The following is a 13,877-nucleotide window of genomic DNA, read 5'->3' on the forward strand; positions in this document are numbered from 1 at the left end:
AACTAAATTTAATTAACTGATAATGACTTCCAGGAGCCATCATATTGCAAAGTGTTCTGACACTGGGTTCAAGCTCAGTGATAAAGATGGGCACAATTGATGAGCAACATCTGCTATAAGGTCCGACTGGGAAGGGTTGGGGCTGTCAGATATGTATGCCCCTCTCTGCCATCCCTGCCCTAGCTCCTTTTCCACATACATCCCAATGGCCGTCAGGGTCTTTCCCTTCCCCAGATTTCCCCCAGGCCAGACTGTCCGTCTTCATCCACCTCTGTCCCTGCCGGTGAAAATGTATTCTATGGCTCAAGCCAGAAACCTGGATCTTCTCCTTTTTCATTTCCCTCCAGATATGGGTAATTTACAAATCCTTCCAGTTCTATTTTCTCAAGATCTTTTTAATCCATCCTACTTCCTCCCGCATCCACATAGCCTTCGTCTTATTTCATCTCTCACCTCAATGAGTACAATATAGCCCTTTCAACAGGTCTATCTGACTTTGACCTCTTCCCATCCAGTTCATCATCCACCCATAACACCCATCACAAGAGGGATCCTAGGAAAGCTTATGTCAAGAATCAGAGGCTTCCACATAGAGAGGAGGAACTCTTCAAATGGTGAAAGAGCTATCTGAGATTGTTTTAGGCAGATATCTGAGATTGTTCATAACTCCTTGGGCTCCCAGTGACTAAAATTCAAGATAACTCTCTAGTTTCCTTGCTCCTTGCACTGTTCTCTCCATTCTTGCTCTCTCTCCCATTTACCTTATTAACTGATCTCCTAAATGCCTTCCAAAGCATCCTTATTCAAGTGTGTGGAGTACCCAGTTCAAAGATCTTGATTCTTCAAGTTCTGAAGTCTAGGAAAGCTAATAATTTTCTCTTGTTCCTCCAATAGCCTTATTATCTGTTCGGTCATTTTGCTTCTGTCTCCAGAGAAGCAAAGGGCCCAGAGGAAAGCTTGAGGCAAAATATGAATGACTACCGGCCAGTGAGTGGGAAGCAAGACATGGCAGCTCAGGAAATTCTTTTCTTGGAGAGCCAGCCCTCAGCAGAGGGTCTGCCCCGACAGGAGACAGCAGTTGTAATTTGTTTCAACCAGCTACAAGAGGGTGATTTATTCCCTGGAGCAGTAGGATGGGCTTCATAGGCATGGAAGAGGAACACAACATTTTTTAAATAGACCCATGGGGCCGGCCGGGTGGCGCAAGCGGTTAAGTGCGCACGCTCTGCTATGGTGGTCCGGGGTTCGCAGGTTCAGATCCCGGGTGTGCACTGACTCCCTGCTTGTGAAGCCATGCTGTGGCGGCGTCCCATATAAAATAGAGGGAGATGGGCATGGATGTTAGCCCAGGGCCAGTCTCCCTCAGCAAAAAAAGAGGAAGATTGGCAGATGTTAACTCAGGGCCGATCTTCCTCACACACAAAAAAATAAATGAACCCAGCAGAGGCCCAGGCCAGAGGCCCTTGCCTGGGAGGAAGGAAAGCTCGGTGACTCAGATTTTAAGCTGTCAGAATATGGCTGGACAGGTCAAACGAAGAGAACCCTTGCACAGGGCCGGCTTCCCAGATGCTGGGGAAGGCTTGAGCCACCTACTGGTGAAGGATAAATAAGACAGCTTCCAGAGAGCCTTTCGGGGAGAGAGCCAGGGAGCCAATACATCACTTTAATTGCAAAATCCAAGGTGTTAGTTTTTATTTTAACTAGCAAAGATGGGACACTGTGCCTGTGTGTTGCACATGGCAGGAAAGATAACAATTATTTCCAGTTTCCAAAGGACTTAGTATCTATTTTGATCATTTTACTGGTATCTCCAGAAGCATCCTAAGGCAGGAGAGAGAAATTACAGACAACAGGAGATGCCTAGGAAGGGTGATACGCCAAGGAGGGTGTGGGAAAACACTGGAAATATTGAGATCCATTAGAAGGCAATAGTCAGTGCTTTTTCTAGGTATAAGTTGAGTGGATTTGTGAGATAATTAAAAAATTAACATTTAAACTGCAAACATACTTTCCCCCTTTTTTACAAAGGAAATTCTTTTAATTTTCTTTAGGGAAGCCTTCCCTGTCCCCAGAGACTAGACTAGACTATCCTATTATACAAACTCAGTGCCTCCTGTACTTTTCCTTTCAAGCACTTCTCATAATTTTAAATCATACTTTTCTATGTTTCCTCATATCTAATGCCTGTTCCCCAACTAGACTATAAATTCTAGGGGTGCAGGGCTGCTCTGTCCTCAGCACCTAGCATTTGCCTGGGACATAATCTAAACATATCAGGTGGATAGGGAGGAAGATGAGGACATGAGGGAGTAATAAAGAGTAAAAAATGCTAACGTCCACAGATGGAAAGCCCAAATGAGGATGAAGAATTACTACAGTGTGGGTTCTAGAAGGTTGGCAGGAGGTTATGGGAGGCATGGAATTGAGATTTTAAGAGGAGGTGTAGCTGTTGGTGATGACAAGACCTAGACTAGGGTATCACACAGGAGTTGGTAGCTGAAGTGGGTGAAGAACTTCATCATGAGCGATGAGGAGCTGAATGTCTGAGGCCAGCTGTTGGCTGTGTCTTCTCCATAGATGTTGACATTAACAAAATGGTTGTTAATGTCAGGAAAGGTCTGAAGAGCTGAGCCTACGGTGAATGATGGGGAGACAGGAAAATTGGTGGATGACAACAATAAGGAGAGGTAGCAGGTGGCATAGTCTGATGGCATACGTTTCCTCCATCCATTTTTTTTTTTACAAATATTTACTAAGTTCACACAATCTATGACGCCTGATTCATGCATTGAGCGATACAAATAAGAGTAAAATATTGTCCTTCCTTCAAGGAGCTTATAATTTACTGGCTATAAATGTAAGTAACATTGAAAAGCATTTATTGATTCAAACATTATTGGTGATCTTAGTCTGTGCCAAGCATAATACTAGGCCTTTAAGGACACAAAGACTCGTGGATCTTGCCTTCAAGGAGTTTATTGTATGGGAGAGAGACAAACAGCAACATAGAAAATTATAACCCAAATTGATAAATGCTAATATTGAAGTTTTCACATAATGTCAAGACGGCATGAGGAGGTTTCCTAGTCTAGACTAAGGAAAGGGAATCAGAGAAAATTTCCTGGAAGAGAGTATGTCTGATTTCAGTTTTGCAGAAATAAGAGAAAGTGGTGAGAGGCAGACTAGAGATTGTTCTAGAGAGAGGAAATTGTGCGTGCAATGCATGATGGTGAATGGAAGGACGACAAATTCTGAAACCTACAAGAAGCTCTGTGTGATGGGAGCCTAAGGGGAGGAGTGGGGAGTGGCAGAAGATGAAGTTGGAAAGGTACTAGATCACATAGATTTTCATGACAGGCCAGGGACTTTGAACTTCATCCTGAAGAATATCGGGAAACCATGAAGCAGAGGAATGACATGAGCCTGGATTGTTAGTAGGAAATGATGAAAATAAATAAACAAAAAGCTCAACTCAAAGGAGCTTAAGCAAAAACATGAATTTATTGATTACATAACTAAAAAGTGCAAAGGTTAAGGTGGCTTCAGTCAAATCTTGATTTAGGACCTAATTTATGTTATCAGGACAGCCCTTTTCCATCTTTTGGTTCTGTTCTCTTGAATGTTAGTTTCATTCTCTAGCTCATTGAGGTGGCAGTTCTGGGCCTATGTCTGTCCAGAGTTCAATCCAGTAGAAAGAGAGCTTTTCTTCCTGGCAGTTCTCACTCAAGTCCTAGGACTCTCTAATTAGACCAGTTTGGTCACATGCCCTCTCTGAACCCATCACTTTGGCAGGGGCTCAGTGTGCTGATGGCCAGGCTGCTCTCATGCCTCTCATAACCTCCTGCCAATGTTCTAGAACCCACACTGTAGTAATTCTTCATCCTCATTTGGGCTTTCCGTCTGTGGACGTTAGCATTTTTCACTCTTTATTACTCCCTCATGTCCTCATCTTCCTCCCTATCCACCTGACAGGCCATCATTATCATCAGTCCCTTTGAGTTTAGATAATGTCCCAGGGAAATGCTAGGTGCTGAGGACAGAGCAGTCCTGCACCCCTGGAATTTATAGTCTAGTCGGGGAACAGGCGTTAGATATGAGGAGACATACAAAAGTATGATTTAAAATTATGAGAAGTGCTTGAAAGAAAGCACAGGAGGCAATGAGAACCAGGATCAGCGCTCCACTCAAACTCCTTAGGGGAGAAAGGGGAAGGTGGTTCCTCCACATAAGGGTACTGTCACCAGAATAAGGGTGAATGGATATTGAGCAGGTAAGAAAAACAAATGTGTGCCCCAGTTTTAAGAAAGCTCACTCTTGGTAACTGTGTAGGAAATGGATTTGATAGGGAAGCCTGGAGGCAAGGATACTTGGTCTTCAGTTAGTACTAGTCATTTAAGAGGTGATGAGGACCTGAACTAAGACAATGAAAATATGAGAAATTTTTAGGTACAAGCAATAGAATTTGGAGGATGGCTGGGCGTCAAGGGGAAATAAGGAGTCGAGGTGGCTCACAGGTTCCTAGCTCAGATAATAGTGGCATTCCACAGAGGTAGAAACTACTGGAGGAGGAGCAGTTTGGGTGGTGGTTGAGATTAACAAATTTAGTTTTGACATCTTAAGTTTCAAGTGCCTGTGGAACACTCAGGTGGAGAGTTCTAGGAGGTAGCTAGATTTAAGAGTCTGGAACTCGAGAAAGAAGTCTGAACTGGAAACATGGATTCGAGAGTCTTCAGGTTATAGATGAAGATTGAGTCCATGGGGGGGAAATGAGATAACCCAGGAAAAGTGCATAAGTCAGAAGGAAAGAGAGTCCAGGAAAGAGTCCCAAGCATCCCCAAATTTAAGAGGCAGGCAGAAAAAGATGGACTAACAAAGACGACTTGGAAGAAACTACCAGAGAGATATGCTTTAAACCAGAATAGAACATCATCAAGGAAGGCAAGAGTGAGGCAGCAGTGCACGGAAGCAGCTGTGTGGAGGACAGAGGATGCCCACCTTCCACCTCATGCCCTCAGGAGAACAAGCTAGTAACACTCAGGAGGAATGCAGTGAAACAGCATCTTTCTGAGGACTGTCTTGTCTTTCAGTTTAAGATAAGAAGGTGAAAGAAATAAATATGAGGATGTTGAGAAGAAAGGGGGGGTTTATTTATTCTGGAGTAGGGGGTTCTAGGAGACAGAGTAGAAACATTTTGAGGGAAAAGAGTGGGGTATGGGGAGATAAAGCCCCAGCAGAGGATTTGCGACTGCAGGGGCTTGAACTTGGCTGCTCAACCAAGGTTGATAGGGATTGGGGTGTGGTGGGGATAGGTGATCTCAAGGCTCTAAATAAAATGCTGCCAAAAGTTGTTTCGGTGCTGGTGTAGATAAATCAGATGGTGATGTATAAATCAGGTAATGTCGCTTCCCTGATGCAACCTTCCGATGGCTTCCCATTGTCCCTCTAATAATATGCAGTACCTTACCCTCACCTTCAAGACCCCACCTGGTCTGGTCCCTGACCACCTCTCTAATTTCACACCCGGGCACCCCCGCCCTTTGTTCCACATACAAGCACATGAACATTCTTTCTGCATCTGGAAGATCCCACGCTTGCTCCCGTCTCAGGGCTTTTGCACCTGCCGCTCCTCTGTCTACCATCTTCATCCCTTACTCAAGTCTGGCTCCTTCGATTCATGCAGGTCTCTGTTCAAGCATCACCTCCTCAGAGAGGCCTCCCTTCTCCTGCTTCCACAAGCCACCTTCTTTCTCTTTACCTGCTTTATTTCCTTCAGAGTACTTATTACTCTCTGAGATGCTTTCATTGATTTATTTCCTATTCCTTTCCACCAGAGTGTAAGATCCAAGAGGTCATGGACCTTTTCTGTCTTTGTTTATGGGCTATCTCCAGCATCGGGAACAGAGGCTGGCACAAGTAGGTGCTCCATAAATGTTTACTAACTAACTGACCAAATCAATGAATATTTAAAGTTGCAACCTTGTATGTAGGTTCTGGATAGAGCCATGGTCAGATTCCGTTGAGCTTTTAGGAATAGACAGGCTGACATATTTTGAAGTGAGAAGTCACTCAAGGTTCTTCAAACAAGACATTTTTCTCTGATGTAAATTTTTCTGAATATCCTATAGCATTTCCAAAAGACCAAAGTTTGCTGATGAAAGAAAGAATATTAAAAAGTAGCTTCCCAAACAATTCTGTTTAAATAAGATATGGAAACAATGGCCCACCTTATGAAGAGGTTTCCAAAAGGAACTATTGCACAAAACAAAAAGCCACCTACTCTTACCTAAAATATTTTTGGAGTTTTCATTTTAAACGGAAATTTTAGAGTGCCACATTCTCAGGCACTATTGAAGCTTAATGAGACGCCTCAACTTGGCAGAGACTGTCGGAGTCCGTATCCTGACTGTATTTTTGTTGTAAAGCTGTATTTCCTAAAATGGAACTTCTTTAGGAGAGGATAGTGAAATGAGATCTCCTGAGTAAGTCTTCCCAGAAAGTTGAGAATGTGAGAAGGTCTGCAGCCATGAACCAAAAGGGACATTAACATTTTCCAAACTGTGTTCCAAAGAAGGTTAATTCCTTTAGCTAGAACAAGGGCAACAAAAGCTGGCTGGGTGTGAGGAGGGTAGTATTCTATCAAAATACATCTGGTCATGTAGGTATTAAAACTAACTTAAACAGGCTTATTTACTGCAGAACTTCCATGCATTTGGAAATGTTCCTAAGCTTTGCGGTGACCTATCATATCCATTTTCTTGACCTCAACACTTCCCAAGAAACAGCTACTAACATGGGTCACGGTATCAATGGGAGTTGTATGCTTCTTTGATAATAAACTCGGCTTTGACATATTGGAGCATCAGGACTGAGTAGTGGGTGGTGGAAGTGACGAAAGACGGGTCAATATACACAGAAGAGGGAGGTGAACAGCAAAGACATAGCTTTGATGATCTGTCACCTTAAAGGGCACAGGCTGCCATGCTGGAGGTGGAAATGTGGGAAGGGTCGGGATTCTAAGCAAACTTCATGCTAGCAAAGCCAACCTACATGACAGAGGCTTCCAAGCTTTCCTCTGCTCCCTCTAATTTGTTTGGCTAGAAGCAATCTCTGACACAGCATTTCCTTATCCAAAGTCTGGAGTCATTTTTTGCATTCTATTTTGGTTTGAGGCTTATTACTGCTTCTCTTTTGATTAGTGTAAATTTAGGTAGAAAAGATCCTTTTCCTTTCCCTTCATGTAATTCTAGAACAGAGATGTTCTGAGAGGCAGGGTGAAGCACCAGCTTGGCGTTACAAAATACAAGTTATGAGTATTAAGTCATATATGTGTGTGTGTGTGTGTGTGTGTGTGTGTCACAATGCATATATGGACTATATCTTGTATTGTTTTTGTTACATTGAAGGATTTCCCAAAATTCTTTTGAGTAGCCCATAGTTCTTCTGGCATTGACTGGTAGTGGTGGGCTGAAAGTGCACCAATTAACAAGCCATAGCAGCTCTGGAAGGAGGTGCTGTGGGTGGACTAGGCAGCCAGTCACTCATGTGACTTGAATGTTGCTGTGTCTGGGAAGAAAGACCAGTCATGCTGCTGGTACTTATGACAGGCCCTCTTTGAAGGGTCGACAAAACCATGGGCTCTGGGCTCGTGGAATGTTTGTCTCACGGCCCCTGAATAAACTATGGGGAGAAAATAAGACAATTACATAATGCAAAATAGAATACAAGTACCATGAGAGAGGATCAAAAGTGTATGTGGTTATAAAGAAGAAAGAAATAATAAATGATTTGGGGAAGTGTGCAATCAGGAAAGACTTCAAGGGCCTTAAAGGATGGAAAATCCACCCCTGAAGTCAAAGAAAGGCATAGAGAGGAGGCATGGTGTCAGGAAACCAGGTGGGGTGAACTGATCAAGACAGATTTAGGTAGATGGGGCAGCAGAGCACAGAATGGTTGTCAATGGCATGGTTCTCATTTGGAGAGTTCCAGGTCCCGCTCTTCATTGGACTGCAGAGGAAGACAACCACAACTGAAGATGTCTTCTTTGTCTTCACGGACTTCAGAATCAGTCAAATCCACGTTTGAACTCTTCCTGTCTACATGACTTCAAACATAGAACTTCTTGACTCTCCATTTTTCCAAATATGCAAAGGGTATAAAAATACTTTTTCAGGAGCATTGTAAAGAATAAATGAAATTGGCGGTTAGAAAGTGTCAGCCCAATGCCCGGCACACAGTGCGTGCACATAGTTCCCTTCTGTTCTAGAAGGAAGGGCACAGTAGAGTGGTTCGTAAAAAGTAGATGTCAAGATCCTGCTTTGTCTTGAGTTTTTAAAAAAATGCACATTTAAGCACCTGTTGGTATTATACCACATGCACCCCCAGAAAAGGATTTTTCAGTCACTGCTCAGCCATGAGAGTGCTTATTTAAGCTGTGCATCTTGGGTGCCAGGAAAAAAGCCTCTTGGTGCACCTGGTTTAAGTCTCTCTACTCAACAATACTTGTTTAATTTGTAAGTAATTCAGTGTGTGGGGGGTGGGGGATGGGAAAGACTACAGTAGCCAAATAGGAAATGCTGACAGGGTTTTCTTTTATATGATTCAAAATTATCTTGCCAATCCTAAACGTAATAAAGATGCCAAAGAAGTTAAACGCACTATGTAAAAAGTCAATAGATCACGTGCTGGTAACCATAGCTGTTTTGGGCCAAAAATAATTCAGAAAAAAATTTGAGTTCATTGTTCAAAGAAAGCTAAGACTCAAGATTTGATTGTATTACTAAAAACAAAGAAGGCAGTGTATGATTATACAGATAAAGATGAGTAGAAATAAAACAATTTGTGTCCTTTAATGTAGTGTTTGTTTTCCCTGAGCTATTTGTAAATTCATGGTATTTTATAATTAAAGGTGTCTTAGAATCCGGGAAATCTGATATTTTCTGGCGAGGGTCCAGATCCCCTTGCTTTGTCGTTCCTGCCTCTGGCATGCTCACTGAGCCGTGCTGATCTACACCCGTTCACACGGCACCAGCCACACCCTTGCACCAGAGTCACTCTACTCTCTCTCTCTCTCTTTCCACAACTGCTCAAAGTTCAGGCTTCAAAGAATGAAGTTGCCACCAACTACAGCTTAATTCTAGCTTTTGAGGTATCTCTTGGCTATTTGACTCATCTATGTATACTATGTGAATAGCCTGTATAAAAACTTCTATAAAATGCCTTTTCCCCCTATAATACTGTCGCTATTGGCTTCAGTATAGCATTGAGGAGAAAAAACAATAATTTCTGTGTTAATTATAACTAGCATGAGTTTCTCCCCATTACGTAGAAGACCTTTGTTATTTATGTTTACTTCCTACGTCCTGCTTTCAAATGTCTCTCTGTGGAATATGAGGTTAAAAATTCTTCACATTTACCCCACAAAGAAACAAAAAATGGTTTGCTGTAGATGTTTTCTCAGAAGTTCTCTGTATATGAGTTTCCTGTTTTCATTAGAAAAAAATAAAAGAGTGTGTGTTTTTTTCTTTTTTGTGAGGAAGATCAGCCCTGAGCTAACATCCATGCCAATCCTCCTCTTTTTGCTGAGGAAGATTGGCCCTGAGCTAACATCTGTGCCCATCTTCCTCCACTTTATATGGGACGCCTGCCACAGCATGGCCTGACAAGCGGTGCATCAGTGCGCGCCCGGGATCCGAACCCACCGCCAGCAGCAGAGCGTGTGTAGTTAACCACTACGCCACAGGGCCGGTCCCCAAAAGAGTGTGTTTTTAAGGCTTGTACATTCATCTATGTCCATGGGATTTTCTTTGTATCTATATGCAATTGCTTTTGATTTGATAGATATCCTATGTCTATAGAAATACACATTATATGTGAATCTGCAGCTACCTGACTTACGAACTCAACACCTTTTTAAAAAAGAGCTATACCTTACTCACTCTGTATCTCCAGCACCTGGTAGAATGTCTGCGTAATGAGGCACTCAGTAACTACTTGCTTATCATGGCTGAAAAAAATCTAAGTTATTTCAAAATCTGTATTCAAGGTTTTTGGGTTAAAAGGCTATACTCAGCCTAAGTCTGAATTTATAACAGGAAGCTTTTTTAAAGATGCCAGTTTTGGGGCTCAAGTTGTTCCTGGGAAGTCCTATTCTTACATTGGTTCAAGTCACATTAGGACATTGGAAACACCTCTTGCGAGGGAGTGTGCTTCCCTCTGCTTCAGGAGTCAGGGGATAGTCGCTTCCTTTTACACAGGGCATTTGAGAGACTGAAAAGTTAGAGGGGTCCTCTAACTCCCAGATACTCCCAGAAGCATCCCAATTCGACATGAGAATTTAATTTTTCATTCCTGCCACGTAGGAAAAACAACCAGGAAACTGTAGAAAGGAAAATTCACACATTCTGTTGACTAGGTCTGAGAGCGCCCATTGAATAGTTCAATCAATTTCAGAAAAACAAAAAGAAGACCCTCAGGGTTTTGATGCAAAGTCAGAATGCCAGACCATGTGGCCAAAGGAGAGGCACTTAGAGTGTATCTAAGAGTTTATTTTGTTTTAAACGCGGACAAAATACAAGTAACATATAGAAATAGTGCTTCGTTAATATCAGTTGTTTCCCTGTTTCAGTAAAACTTCTGTTTCTATACAATAACTGGGAAATTATGTTGGCAAATCAAAATATGAGCTAACGCACGTGCCTTGCAGCTCAAGTCCAGGAAACTTATCACCAGCCAGGGGTCAGAGGTCTAAATTGCAGGAAAGGTTCTCAAAGCAGAAGAGGAGGAGGAAGAGCAAAGAACAGTCTTTGAAATTTGAGATATTTAATTTGCAAATTTTAATTGCAAAGTCATGGAAAGCATCGAAATATCAGTGGACATATTTCCGTGGAGGCATAAGCCAGTGCCCTAAAAGTCACTTCATTTTAAATGCCCCACAAAATGAAGTCCACAGCATCATTCCTGCTGAGGTACTCTCACCCCTCCCCACCCCCAGCCCGTGGAGGCCCACGACGTCCTTTCCCGCTGGTAAACTGCGCATCTTTCCAGGCCTGCCACAACAGGCTCGCCTCTGTTTTCCCAAAGCTCCTTATACACACCCCTGTGATAATACCTAACACGAGGTTATGTGTCTGCGTCTCCTCTTAGATTATAAGCTCCTCCAGGGTGGGGACTGTTTCTCCTTTGTCCCCGTGCTCTCAGAACTCAGTCTGAGGCTTGGCACAGCATGGTTGCTCAATAAACACTTGCAGACTTGGACTGCATTCTGGGAAAGACAGAGCAGGAACGAAAGACTGAAGAAAAAGAGAAGCTCCTCAAAACCACACCTCCAGAGCTCCATGACAGTAGGAAGAAACATGAATTCATACTTTCTTTCAATAAGTATTCATGGAGTGCCTCCTAGTGAAAAGCTTTGTTCCAGCAACACATCAATGAGCAAAACCAACAAAAATCTTCACCTTAGAGGAACTCACGTTCTCGTTGCACAAGAAAGAAAATAAACAATAAGTAAGTAAATTCTGTAGTATTTTGAAGGTGATAAGTGATTTGGGAAAAAAATAGGGACTGGGAGAGCCAACCAGGTGCAGTTTGCAGGTTGATATTTTAAATAGAGACGTCAGAAGATGACAATGACCAAAGACTGGAAAGACGTGGGGAATCAGCCACATGGACCTCTGAGGGAAGAGTGTTCGGAGCAGAAGGAACAGCCAGTGCACAGGCGCTACAGGAGGAGTGTGCCTGGTATGTTCAGGGAACCACAAAGAGGCCCACGTGGCTGCAGCAGGGGAAAGGAGGGGAGAGTGGGAGGAGACGATGCTGGAGAGTCTGGGGGTCCAGATCCCATAGGGGTTTTAGGCTGTTGTGATGGCCTTGCCTTTGCGCTGGTGCCAGGGGAGCTCCTGTGTCTCTCAGAAGCAGAGAGGGGGCTGGTGGCGGACAGCCCCCATGGTGGTGCAGAAAGGTTGTGTTGACAGACCTGGTGTGGCCGTGCTCTGTCTGCCTCCCATAAAGCTGGCCCTTTCCGCCTCCAACCTCAACTCTTCCTGGGGCCCTAAATACTCCCATCTGTGCCGCCTTCAGCTTTGTGCCTGCTTCTCTCATTTCTTCATTTAAATTTTGACTTGACATTTAAATTTTATACAAGTCACAGACTTGTGTCATGTGACCCAGCCCTCTATTTTGTTGACCTGCCCAGTGTATTAAAACTGGGATGTTTCAAATAAAAATCAAGATTCCATGCTTTTCAGGTTCAAAATCACTAACTATCAGGGAAATGCAAATCAAAACTACAATGAGATATCACCTCACGCCCGTCAGAATGGCTATAATTAACAAGACAGGAAACAACATGTGCTGGAGAGGATGTGGAGAGAAGGGAACTCTCATACACTGCTGGTGGGAGTGCAAACTGATGCAGCCACTATAGAAAACAGTATGGAGATTCCTCAAAAAATCAAGGATAGAACTACCATATGATCCAGCTATTCCACTGCTGGGTATTTATCCAAAGAACTTGAAAACACCAATTTGTACAGGTACATGCACCCCTGTGTTCATTGCAGCCTTATTCACAATAGCCAAGACTTGGAAGCAACCTAAGTGCCCATCAAGGGACGAATGGATAAAGATGTGGTATATATACACAATGGAATACTACTCAGCCATAAGAAACGATGAAATCCAGCCATTTGTGACAACATGGATGGACATTGAGGGTATAATGCAAAGTGAAATAAGTCAGAGGGAGAAGGTCAAATACCGTATGATTTCCTTCATTAGGTAGTAGATAATAACAACAATAAACAAACACATAGGGACAGAGATTGGATTGGTGGTTACCAGAGGGGAAGGGGGGAGGGAGGAGGGTGAAAGGGATAATTCGGTACCTGTGTGTGGTGATGGGTTATAATTAGTATTTTAGTGGTGAACATGATGTAATCTATGCAGAAATAGAAGTATAATGATGTACACCTGAAATTTTTACAATGTTATAAACCAATGTTACTGCAATAAACAAAAAATTAAAAAAAAAAAGATTCCATGCTTTTCTCTAAAAATGGGAAGATCTGGTAACACTGGGCCTACATTCCTTCACGGCCACAATCCACTGGCTCTGAGGAGAGTTGAAGTCCTTCAGACAGAGGCACTTGGCTTCAAGTTTGACACAATCCCTGCCACTCCCTATTGTCTTACACCCTACCCTCTGCCCTTATTTCAGTTACCAGCTGGACCTTTATTGGCGCTTAATTGTATAATCTTGCTCTACAGGCCTACCACTGCCCAACCTCCCTTTCTGACAGCTACGTGACTTCCATTCTTTCCTTGGACATTTTATTTCTGCCATTAGCCAGGGTATGCCTTAGCCCTGCCTACCGTAACCTGGGCCAGCTCCTGGCTTCCAACCATCCTAGGCTTTGCCCTCAGACTCAGTCTTGCTGGCTCAGTCCTGTTGAGATCTTTCTATTCAGGTACCTGGGCTGGAAGGTCTCTGGGAAGTCTGCCAGCTGAGGGAACCTCAGATCTCCTGTTTGAGCACAAAACACAAAAGTGGAGAAGACAGGTGTTCAGCTTTCCTCTAATAGACGCACTTTTCCTTCCCTTGCCTTTTAATCCTGTGTCAGGATGAAAGGCTGCTACACTCCATTCTCGTTGAAACTCCCTGAGTTCTACACGGGGCTTCTTTGGTTCCAAAAGGAAATGTTGCAGAAAAGACAGGTTTTCTGTTTCCTTTCTTCATAATTAAAGTGTCCTTTTGCCAATAGTAAATCTATGGGAACTGAAGGACTAAGCAAAGCAAGGTTGTTTCTGAAGTGGCGTGGAGGCCCTGGCTCTCTCCTCTATTTTGCTTTCACCTAATTAGGCTTTTAAAAGCAAGTAGAAGA

This window comes from Ceratotherium simum, chromosome 7, assembly GCF_057802395.1.
Source record: "Ceratotherium simum simum isolate JZ-2026a chromosome 7, ASM5780239v1, whole genome shotgun sequence".
Lineage (NCBI taxonomy): Eukaryota > Metazoa > Chordata > Mammalia > Perissodactyla > Rhinocerotidae > Ceratotherium > Ceratotherium simum.